This window comes from Aristolochia californica, unplaced genomic scaffold, assembly GCF_029961685.1.
Source record: "Aristolochia californica isolate CCGP_79_NKW_82.1479 unplaced genomic scaffold, dmAriCali1.0.hap1 SCAF_11, whole genome shotgun sequence".
Classification (NCBI taxonomy): domain Eukaryota; kingdom Viridiplantae; phylum Streptophyta; class Magnoliopsida; order Piperales; family Aristolochiaceae; genus Aristolochia; species Aristolochia californica.
In genome coordinates, this window is record NW_027181782.1 from 24,480,552 (window position 1) to 24,492,463 (window position 11,912).

Genomic DNA, 11,912 nt, shown 5'->3' on the forward strand with positions numbered 1-11,912 from the left:
CCACCCTTGGGGATTCCTCTTCCCTTGACGATTTGAGACAGTTAGTGGAAGATACTAGGCAGAAGACAGATAATTAGGCTCATGCCCTGGAAGAGGTGCGTCAAACAACCTCTGATTTGCGTGAGGCAATAAAATCTATGGATGCTGCCATCCAAGCTCTCCTCCGGCAATAAGAGGACCATGATACACGAGCCCAACCACCATCTGCCTACTCTCCACCGGCCGACCACCATCCATTCCACCACCACCTCCCCCACAACCACCAATGCGTCAACACCATCCCCATCTGGGGCCTGCCATTCAAGGACCAAACACTGTGCCCAGGTATTTAAAATTTGACTTTCCTATGTATGATGGGTCTAAGGACCCTTTGATTTGGTTAGCCAAGTGTGATCAGTTCTTTTATCATCAAAAAACACCTGCGGATGAGAAAGTGTATTTGGCCGCCTACCACATGCTCGATGAAGCGCTTCTATGGTACCACCAATTCCGAAATGACCAAGTGGTTCAGGATTGGGCAACTTTTAGACAGTCTTGCATGATGAGATTTGGTCCTCCAGCTAGTAGCAATCCAGAGAATTAATCAATTACAAACAAATTGGAACACTAGAGGTGTACCAAAAGACCTTCCAGGAAAGGTTAGCCCGAGCAAACTAGTTTGTTAGCCACACACAGTATGTTCATATTTTTACTGCTGGTTTGACAAAAGCTCTGCGTTTAGAAGTTGAATTACATGCTCCTACAGATTTAGACCACACTATGAATTTAGCCAGGGCAATTGAGCACAAGCAGCGTGTTCTAAAGGAGTCACTGGTCAGAAAACTAGCTTGGCCAGGGAGGCACAATGCCTCTGCGCCAAACCCTTCCTATGGACCTCCAAGATTTAGAGACAGTGCAGCCCCAAGCCCAGACATCTCTAATTCGGTTCCACCTGCTCCTTACTTCAAAAAACTTACTAGACAGGAAATGGACCAGAGAAAGGCCAAGGGCCTCTGTTTTAACTGTGATGAACAGATGTCATTGGACACCACTGCAAACGATTATTCAGTATATGTCTGTGGGAGGATGGAGAAGAAATACCACCAAAGGAGGAAATTGTGGAAACTGACCAAGAAGGTCCAGAGATTTCCCTTCATGCTATGACTGGTCTACGCAGTGCAAGCACAATGCAGGTTAAAGCCCAATTACATCATTTACAGTTACTGGCTTTAGTTGACACGGGTAGTACACATAATTTCATCAGTCAGCAGGTGGCAAAACAACTTGGGTTAGTAGTACAGCAACAGACTGGTCTTTCTGTATCAGTAGCCAATGGGGCTAAAATTACTAGTGTAGGCATATCACCAGCCACACACTTTGATATTGAGGGATATGAATTTGTTGTAGATTTTCTGGTGATTCCACTATCAGGATTCGATTTGGTGCTAGGAATTAAATGGCTACAATTGTTGGGACCAATACTATGGGATTTCCAAGCTCTGACCATGTCTTTTATAGAGGACCAACATCAGATTATATTGCATCGCAAACAAGCACCACTCACCTGCGCACTACAGGTTGGCCAAGTCCAGTCCACAAACACATGTAAGTTATCTCACTTACTTACAGAATTTGAAGATATCTTTCAAGACCCTACTGCCTTACCGCCACTTAGGCACTATGATCACCGTATCCGTTTAAAAACGGGTACCGATCCGGTAGTGGTGCGTCCGTATTGTTACCCTCACTTACAGAAGGATGAGATTGAAAGGCAGTGCCAGCAGATCATAGTGCCAGCAGGTCTGGACGAGCTGTTAGATGAGCTACATGGAGCTACTTTTTTTACTAAACTCGATTTGAAATCTGGCTATCATCAAATCCAAGTTCATCCATCAGATGTGGAGAAAACAGCGTTCTGCACGCATCACGACCATTTTGAATTCCTCGTAATGCCATTTGGTCTGTCAAATGCGACTTCCACCTTCCAGACCCTCATGAATGAGGTATTTTCCTCTCTCTTGAGAAAATATGTATTGGTATTTTTAGACGATATTTTGGTCTATAGCAACAGCTGGGAAGAACATCTTCAGCACCTTCACCAGGTATTTTCTCTAATACGTTCACATCATTTGGTTTTAAATCAGTCAAAATGTTCTATGGGTACATCAGAAGTGGCATATTTGCGCCACGTTATTCAGCATCGGGGGTGAAGGTAGACCAAAGTAAGATACAGGCGGTCACAGATTGGCCTATTCCTACATCTATTACAGCCTTAAGAGGATTTTTGGACCTAGCTGGATATTATAGAAAATTTATTCGTAGCTATGGCCAGCTTGCAGCTCCGCTCAACAATCTCCTCAAGAAAAATGCTTTTACCTGGTCAGAGACAGCAACTCATTCCTTTCAGCAATTGAAAGACGCCTTATCATCAACCCCAGTTTTGCAGCTCCCCGACTTTGAGGAGTCCTTTGTAGTGGAATGTGATGCTTCGGGGGGCGGTATTGGCATAGTGTTGCACCAACAGGGCCACCCAATTGCTTATTTTAGCCGTCAACTGGGCCAACACCACCACAAGTTGGCAGCTTATGAGAGGGAATTGATCGGATTGGCGAAAGCTATACAACATTGGCGCCCTTATCTATGGGAACGTTCTTTTTTTATTCACACTGATCATTGCAGCCTCAAGTATCTTCTTGAGCAGCGTCTCACTACTTCACCACAACAACATTGGTTAAGTAAGCTTATGGGGTTTGACTTTTCTGTCGAGTATAAACCGAAAAGTTCGAATGTAGGGGCTGATGCCTTATCTCGCCAGGACGTTCCAGAGCCGCAATTAAACGCCATCAGTCAGCCCAGAGCTCTCTTGTTGGATTCTATACGGGAAGAGGCACAACAGTACCCGGATATTATCTCCTTATGCCAGGACATCCAGCAGGGGACAGCGGCACCACATTGGAGGGTTCAGGACAATCTCGTCCTTTACAAAAATAGAATTTTTCTACACCACACATCCCCTCTGATTAATAGCATTTTAGCCTCCTTCCATGACAGTACACATGAGGGCCGACAGAAAACATATTTCCGGATCAGTAAGGAATTTTATTGGAGGGGCATGAAGCGCAGTATAGCTGGTTATGTGGCGGCTTGTTAGACTTGTCAATGGAATAAAGTTGAAACATTAAGTCCAGTGGGGTTGCTCCAACCACTTCAGCTTCCATCACAGGTCTGGTTTGATATTTCTATGGACTTCATAGATGGACTTCCCTCTTTGTCGGGTAAATCTGTTATCCTTGTAGTGGTGGATCGTTTCTCTAAATATGGGCATTTCATTCCTCTGGCACATCCTTACACTGCAACTCAGGTCGCTCAACTTTTTATGGATAACATTGTCCGATTACATGGGATGCCTAATTCAATTACCAGTGATAGGGATGCAATCTTTACAAGTACCTTCTGGAAAGAACTCTTCAAGTTACAGGGCACAACGTTAGCCTTTTCTTCAGCCTACCATCCATAGACTGATGGTCAGATAGAGGTCATCAAAAAAACCATTGACATGTATCTCCGCTATTTCGTGGGGGACTCACCTAAGAGGTGGGTTAAGTGGCTCGCCTGGGCTAAGTTCTGTTACAACACCTCCTACCACAGCACACTTGGCACAACCCCATTCAAGGTGGTATATGGTAGAGAACCTTACCGTCTTTTAGCCTATGAACCAAAGGCCTCTAAAGTCGCCACTTTGGACCAAGCATTAGCTGAAAGAGACACATTCATCACTGAGGTGCGCACTCATCTATAGGAGGCACAACATTCTATGAAAAAATATTATGACAAGAAGCACCGGGAAGTCTTCTTTTCTCCTGGAGATTATGTTTGGTTGCGTCTCCAACACTACAGGTAGCTGTCGTTGACAGCCTCCAAACGTCACAAGCTCTCTCCAAAATATTATGGTCCCTTTCAGGTGATGGACCGCATTGGGACAGTGGCCTACAGATTGTAGCTTCCGCTGGAGGCTAGAATTCACAACGCCTTTCTTGTCTCACAATTAAAGGCCTTCCAAGGTGATTCGCCTTTACTGCACACCCCGCTGCCCCCACTCCATGAGGGACGTGTACTTTCTACCCCAACACAGGTATTACAAACTCGCCGTATTCAGGGTGATTGGGAGATCTTAGTGCAATGGGCAGATGCTGACCCCAATGACACGACATGGGAGCCATTAGCGGCGTTTCGCACCCTCTACCCATACTTTGAGCTTAAGGACAAGCTCTTTCTCCAGGGGGGGGGGGGGGGGGGGGGTGATGTTATGGACTCCATAGCATCACGAGTTATTCATAGGCATAGGTATTAAATTATGTCAATTTACTTTTCATGTAATTTCAATTCGGTTTGGTTTACTTTATTTGGTTTGGTTTACTTTGGGTTGGTTCAGTGTAATGTGGCATGAACCACTTGACCTATGGGTCATCTTTGTATTTTCGTCCTCAACCATATTTAGGGGGACATGAAGGAAAAGAGAGGCAAGTATTGAGAAAATTATATTTTATAGGTCAGATTCTCCCTCAGAGGTCTAGGTCGGATTTCTCCCTTTGAGGTCCAAGGTTGAGCTTCCTCCAAAGCTCCTTCGTTCTAATTGAGTTCCACCATTACTCGTTCAAGAAACAAGAATTCTCTTCCAACATCAAAATCATCCATGGAGGGAAGAGAGGAAAGAAGGGTGACTCGATCCATGGCAAGGGAAGAACCTAACACCTATCTCAGCAAATTTCCATGGCGAAGCCTCCAAGGGCTGTTGTTCACCGCCTGAGCAGTAGGAGACTCCGTCAGTGAAATTTCCGCACTGTGCAGTGCCGAGAGGACGACATACGACCGTCGCTCGCCTTAGTCGGTGCCGTGAGGGAAGGGGCCGAGGTTCCCGCAATGTCCGACGGCCGCTCAGTTCGGGATCGACATGAGGATGAGGAAGATTTCTGATTTCCCCAGAAGAGCCGTCGGCGAAATTTCTGCCGAAGGAGGAAGATGACTCCTGATTCAATTTTTCCTAAGTTAGGAAAATTTGATGAGTGCAGGAAACTGAGTCGCGCGTGGGACTGGGCTTCCAAAACCGAGTCAACCCAGGCCAACTCGGACCGGGTCAACTCGAAAAAAAGTAATCTTTCGCTGGCTTGAGCAATCCGATACCGCGGTTGACACTTGTGCAGACACTACTTCCGAGCTTGAGGACAAGCTTGTCTTCCAAGGGGGTGTAATGTTATGCACGCAATAACATTAAATGTTATACATGAAATGACATTATTATTTTAGTTGTTTTCTTTAATTTACTTTATTTTTTTTCAGTTTTAGGTTACAGGGGTATTTTAGGAATATTTTATTTATAGGGGTATTTTAGGAATATTTTATTTATAGAGGTATTTTTAGAATATTTTATTATAAACCCTAACCGGGTGAACCCTATTTAAGGGGTAAGAGTAATGAGAAACGAAAGCAATGAGTATTGAAGTTAATTTAGAGTAAGATTAGAGTAAATAGGTCGGATTCTCCCTTTGAGATCTAGGTCGAGCTTCCTTCAAAGGTCAATCATCTCATTCCTATTCATCGTCATTGTCTTCCTCACGTGTCAGATCCGGGACCGTAACAACCATCTCTTCGGTTGGGTGGGTGCAGCACAATCCAGAACTTCATATACAGCAGCAGCCTTATGCCCTACGGTATCCAATAGACAATATTTCTAAGGAAGCGCTTCATATGTTACCTGCGAGTACATTGGCAAAACTTGGTCAGGCGTTGTGTTATTTTTCCAGCAGTAACAGTACATTTAAAAACATTGTGTTATATTTTTTGGATGAATTTTTTTATGTTGGACCGTTGTTTGTCATAATTCTTCAACCTGGTGTGCCTTTTGGTGATGAAGATTTGAAGAAACTAGTTGGAGAGTATGGAAAAATTACAAGTGTTGCAGTAATGAAAAAAGGAGAGCCACTTCCAATTTTGCAAATTGCTGCAGTGGTGGAAATGCAGCATTGGGGTCAACAGAAAAACAAAATAAAAACGGTTAGAAGTGATGCACATGAGCACCACCTGGAATATGTAGCAGAAAATGGAAATGGATCACAGGGTGCTTCTATAGCTGATGAGATTCAGGGATTTGCTGCAGTGCTTACTGCTGCCCAGCCCTGTGAACACAAGTTGGAAACAAGACAAATGATAGGTCCATATTTCAGCCAAGCACACAAGCCTCCTGTGGCAATCCAGCATACACTGCTGCTCACCAGCCCAGCCGAGGTGCTTCTTGGGGATGTAGTTGACTATTTGCATGCAATCAAGGCACTAACCTTGTGTGCTGAAAAAGGGAAGTATGATTCACGTGGTATAGAGGCGTCTACCATTGTTTCTTTTCTTGCACAACGGACATTAAAGTGCTGGACAGCAATCACATTGGGCCACTAGATTCAGGGATATCTTGCAGCACTTGGGTTCTTCCACAGTTTTGCGGATGCTATTTGCGCACAGGTGGAGACGTCGGCATACAGACCCTACTTTCGAGCTCGAGGACAAGCTCATTCATCCCGGGGGGTGTAATGTTATGCTTGCAATAACATTAATATTTATTTTTTATTTAATTTACATTGTTTTATTTCAGTTTTAGGCCACATCGATATTTTTGAAATTTTCATTTATAGGGGTATTTTTGTAATATTTTATCTTAAACCCTATAAGGGTGAACCCTATTTAAGGGGTAAGAGTAATGATAAAGACAAGCATTGATCATTAGTCTAAGTAAATGAGATTGGATTCTCTCTCTCACGAGGCCTAAGGTGCAAGCTTCCTTCAAAAGCTTGGTTATCCTCACGTCTTCCGATCCAGAACGAAGAGAAAGTCGTCTAGTGGCTGATCCATGGAAATGGGGCATATCAGACCCACCATGGCCCCACAAGATAGTGGGACCCACCATGATTTTGAGAGGTGTCAACAAGAGTCCTCATACAAATTGGATCTAGCTAAGACATAAGGAACATGTGCTGGAATTAAATAGAAGATTTGAAGATCAAGTGGAACCCACAAAGATACCATGAGCTGGTATCTCTATCTACACGTGTTGGAAGATCATGTGGGACCCACAGATAAGACCAAGAGCTGGCTCTCTAGCTTGATTCACATCCTTAAAGAAGGTCTTTGTAGTTTGAGTTAAATTAGTCTCTTAAATAGATAATGTAATCTTATCATGATAGGCTTATCTTGGAGAGTTCTTGTTGGGATGTAATTAGGAGTCCTAAAATTACTTGTACATGGACACTATCACCTCCTCGACTATAAATAGAGGTGATTGTAACTCAGAATTCATCAAGCAAGTTTCTTTTTTTTTTCTTCTCTCGTGTGAAGTGTTCTCTCTATACTCTCTTTTATTTTCCTTCTCTTCTCTCTCTACCCGAGAGCTCTTCTCTTTTTATGTTTTTTCTTTATATCTCCCCTTGCTTGAGGTATTCTTCATGGGATCCTAAATTCAACATGGTATCAGAGCTACCAATTTAGGATCCCTATTATGCTCTATGAAGATAAGATGACAAACTGCTCATAGAAGACTCCTTAAGAAGCAAGATTGAAGCTCAAGAGATAAGTATTTATTTTTTACATTATTAATTTTATGCTAATGGTTTAAGGTATTAAGAGGTGGTTTAGATATTTCCTTATGCATGTTTTAATCTTATCAAACTATGAGAAAATATGTATTTTTTATTATGTTTGATTAGAAGAGATTATCAAGGCAGCTTTTGTCGGTTTGAACAATACTTTGATCGAGACCAGTGCATATTGGATTTTTTTTATAAATCTATGAGAAAAAGATTCATGGATAAAGAAGGATGACGTTGAGCCTTTTATGAGTCATTATCCATTAAAATTAATTACTTATCATTTATGCTAAGTATATTCATTAACCAAGTTGGTTAAAGTCTTCCACTTGGTCATATTTTGATTACTTGATTGTAGAACTATTTCACTTGATTTGCCTATTATGGCTGAAGATAACATGACTCACAAGAGTGACATACTCAGAATCACCACTGTACCCATATAAATTTTATGAATTGGTCCACATCGGTTCATCAGTTTCTTATCACAAAGGACCTAGTTGGTCATCTCATCAACCGTGGACCACATATTGATGAAGATGATATATTCTATCTTGGAAGATGGGCTCAAGCCCACAAGCTCAAGGCAAGAAGCCCACACATCAAAGGAGTGGCAAAGTGGTTATTTATGGTATGTTCCATAAGGATGGCATGAAGATGTAAATACATTGTCTTAGTATGTCTTTTGATCTATTGAGTTGTAACCCTAAAGGCTTTGTAACAATATAAATAAGAGCATTTGCTAAGAGGTAAGGCATTCAAGCCTTTTCCTCTCTTTGGAAAAACGTCCAGCCACCCTCTCTTCTCCCTTGACGCATTCTCTCCTTCCCTTAATTCAAACTCTCCTCTCTAACGTTCTTCTCTGTTCTCCCTCTTCTCTCTCTTCTCTCCTTCTTCTTCCATGTTAACCTAGAGTCATTCTCATGGGGTCCTAACTTCTACATGGTATCAGAGCTTGGAGTATAGGATCCCTATTCAAGTAGTTATGCCAAACATTCAAGAAGTTGTGTATAGAAGAAGGAGTTCGGCCATGAAGAGAGGTAAAATCTGTTTTTTTTTTTTTTTTGGCTTATTCTCTCTCTATGGTTTCAATTTTTTTTCTCTTCTTGAATTCTTGATTCATGTCAAGGCAAGATAATCTTCATAAACATTGTGAAGATCTATCTTGTATGACTAAAAGGATATTGTAGTCTTGGTCATCTTGTAGCCAAATTACATGATTGATCAACGGTTGCTTTTTTTGGTTTGTTATTTGGATTCAATTACCTTTATGTAACGAGAATCACACATTGTTGATATGGGATTCCAACATATGTTGCTGTTAATTCTATAATCTAACGTTACTCATGGGAATGTGTTATGTTGTTGGATGCGTTATATGTTTGATGAAATTCCAGCACTCACTTATCCCTATTAATTTTTCCGTTTGAACTTCAGTAATTGAATCTTTTTTTTGTGTTGAAGTATTCCCATGAGTTGGAATTTATTTTGCCAAGCAATTTCTCTTGGTTTTCCAAGAAAGGCCTTGTCTAAAGTTGCTCTCGGTTTTGTGGTTGAGTTTGGATTAAGGATAAGAGTTGCATCAATTCTTTTCTCTATATTTTTTTGATAAATATAAGAGAAGTTGAGTAGTGGCTGGTTCTTGTTAGCACTTGACAAAAGCACCAATTTTTTCATGATTTGGGGGTTATTCTCATGCAAATATTCTCTACTTAGTTTTGGTGGCTAAATTGGTCTACGGGTGCTTCAAATTACGTTGTGTAATTGTTATTTGAGCCCCTTTGACAATTGACCTTCTTAGTTGATTTGCGTTAACATGGAGAGTGGACATATGAGTAATAAGAGTGACATACTCCGAATTACTACAATTCCACTAAGAGATCTTTCCAATTACCTTAGCTGGTCACAATCGGTACGGAGGGTTCTCATTACTCATGACCTTCTCGGTCATGTTATCAAAATCTTCCAAAGATATTTGGGACACGTGTGCTAAGCTCTATTCTAGTACCGCCTCCTTGAAAAGAGTATATGATATTTTCCAAAGTATGTTGGCTACCAAACAAGGAGATAATATTCATGAGTTTCTGGCCCGGGTTTGTGGCCTCCTCCAAGAATGGAAAATTGCTCAACCATACTCTACCGACATTTTTGTCCAAGAAAAACAGCACAAGGCCCTGGCAGCGGCTATTTGCCTTACCAATATTAAGCCGTATCTAGAGGTGGCTAAGACTCAGCTTCTTAGTTCCTCTGCCCTTCCTCTTTTGATGACATCAGTGCTACATTGTTACGGGTTCCTGATCCATCTTCTCCTTCTCTGATTGATGATCCATCAGCTATGTTCTTTGGTAATCGGGGTACATCATCCCCATTTCGAGGACACGGCAGAAATACAAGAGGAGGCCGCAATAGAGGTGGTTGAACGGGTCCGACCCATTCCCACACTGAGCCTCAATTGTGGACTTACTGTGGTGGTCATAACCACCTTGTGGATTCATGCTGGAAACTCCATGGTAAGTCTGATTGGGCGACAACCAATCCAGCCTCACTTAATGTTGAGAAAAAAGAGGATAGGACTGATTCTCATTCCGAGAATGTGACTATCTCTACGGAAGACTATGTTGTAATTCAGAAGCTGAAATCCTTATTGGATCAGTCCTCTACTCCACCAGGCCCTATTGCTGCCACTACCATTGCCTCAGGTATGCTTTCTTGTGCTTCAACCCCTTCCTCTTGGATCATTGACTTCGGGGCTTCCGAACACTTGTCAGGTAACAAACACATGCTTCATTCATTGTCTTCATGCCTTCCTCATAAATTGGTCACTATTGCTAATGGTTCCCAAACCAAGGTGTTTGGCAAGGGTTCCTCCTCTCTTACCGCGTCTATTCCTCTCCAAGATGTGTTATTTGTTCCTCAATTTCCATTAAATTTGCTCTCTATTAGTCAATTAACCAAACAAATGAATTGTTATGTCACCTTCTCACCATCTTCGTGTATATTTCAGGATGTCACTACGAAACAGGTGATTGGTGGCGGCCATGAAATAGGGGGTTTATACTATTTTACTCTTCCACCAGTAGTTGATATTTCATCCACTACATCCGTGGCTCAACTGTGGCACAACCGGCTTGGTCATCTATCTACCTCGTCACTTCGTTCTTTAGTTCCATCTCTTAAATCTTTGTCTAATTTTAATTGTGAGGCATGTCAATTAAGTAAGCATGTTAGGAGTACATATTCTCCTCGTCTTACAACTACTAGTACTGCTCCGTTTGCATTAATACATTCTGATGTATGGGGCATTTAAAGGTCTCTAATATTTCTCAGGTTCAATATTTTGTTACTTTTGTGGATGATTTTACCCAAGTTACTTGGTTGTTTTTGTTTAAAGAATGATCAGAAATTCTTTCTATTTTTTAAAAATTTCATGCAATAGTTGTAACGCAATTTGGAAAAAAATTCAAATCCTTAGATCCGGTAATGCTAAGGAATATTTGTCTAATGAGTTTAAATCATTTTGTGAGGGTAATGAGCTTCTTCATCAAACATCATGTGCCTATACCCCTAAAAAAAGGTGTTGCTGAAAGAAAGAATCATCACTTCCTTGAAGTTGCTCGGGGACTCCTCTACTCCATGAAGGTACCCTACTTTTATTGGCCTCATGCTATTCTTACAACATGCTTTCTCATTAATAGGTTACCTTCATCAGTACTTAGAAATCAAACTCCATATTCTATTTTGTTTCATGGTGACGATCCATTTTCTCTTCCTCTTAAAGTATTTGCGTTGTGGGTCAAAAAGGATTATGGGATCCTGGGTTAAGTACTTAACTTTCTGCTACCTACCAGGACGGTCTTTTGGGTAGTATTGGTTAGGTACTTAAAATTTGGTATCAGAGCGGGCACTCACGTCGCGAGTTCGAATCCCGGTGTGAGAAAACTTAGCTGAGGGGTCGACCTAGAGGCTGGATTAAAATTACTGGTAAGGTCACAAAAAGGTGGGTCGGGCCAATGTCGCTAGAGTGGGCCGTCGCTAAAGAGGAGGGGGCGCCCTAGAGGCTGGATTAGAATTACTGGTAGGGTCACAAAAAAAGGTGGGTTGGGCCAGTGTCTCTAGAGTGGGCCGTCACTAGAGTGGGCCACCGTGGACGTCGGCTCGTGACGGTGGGATGTAATGTTATGGTCTTGGGTTAAGTACTTGGCTTTCCGCTACCTACCAGGCTGATCTTTTGGGTAGTATTGGCTAGGTACCCAACAACTTGTTTGCACATGTTTTGTTCATGATACTTCACCACATAAAAGTAAA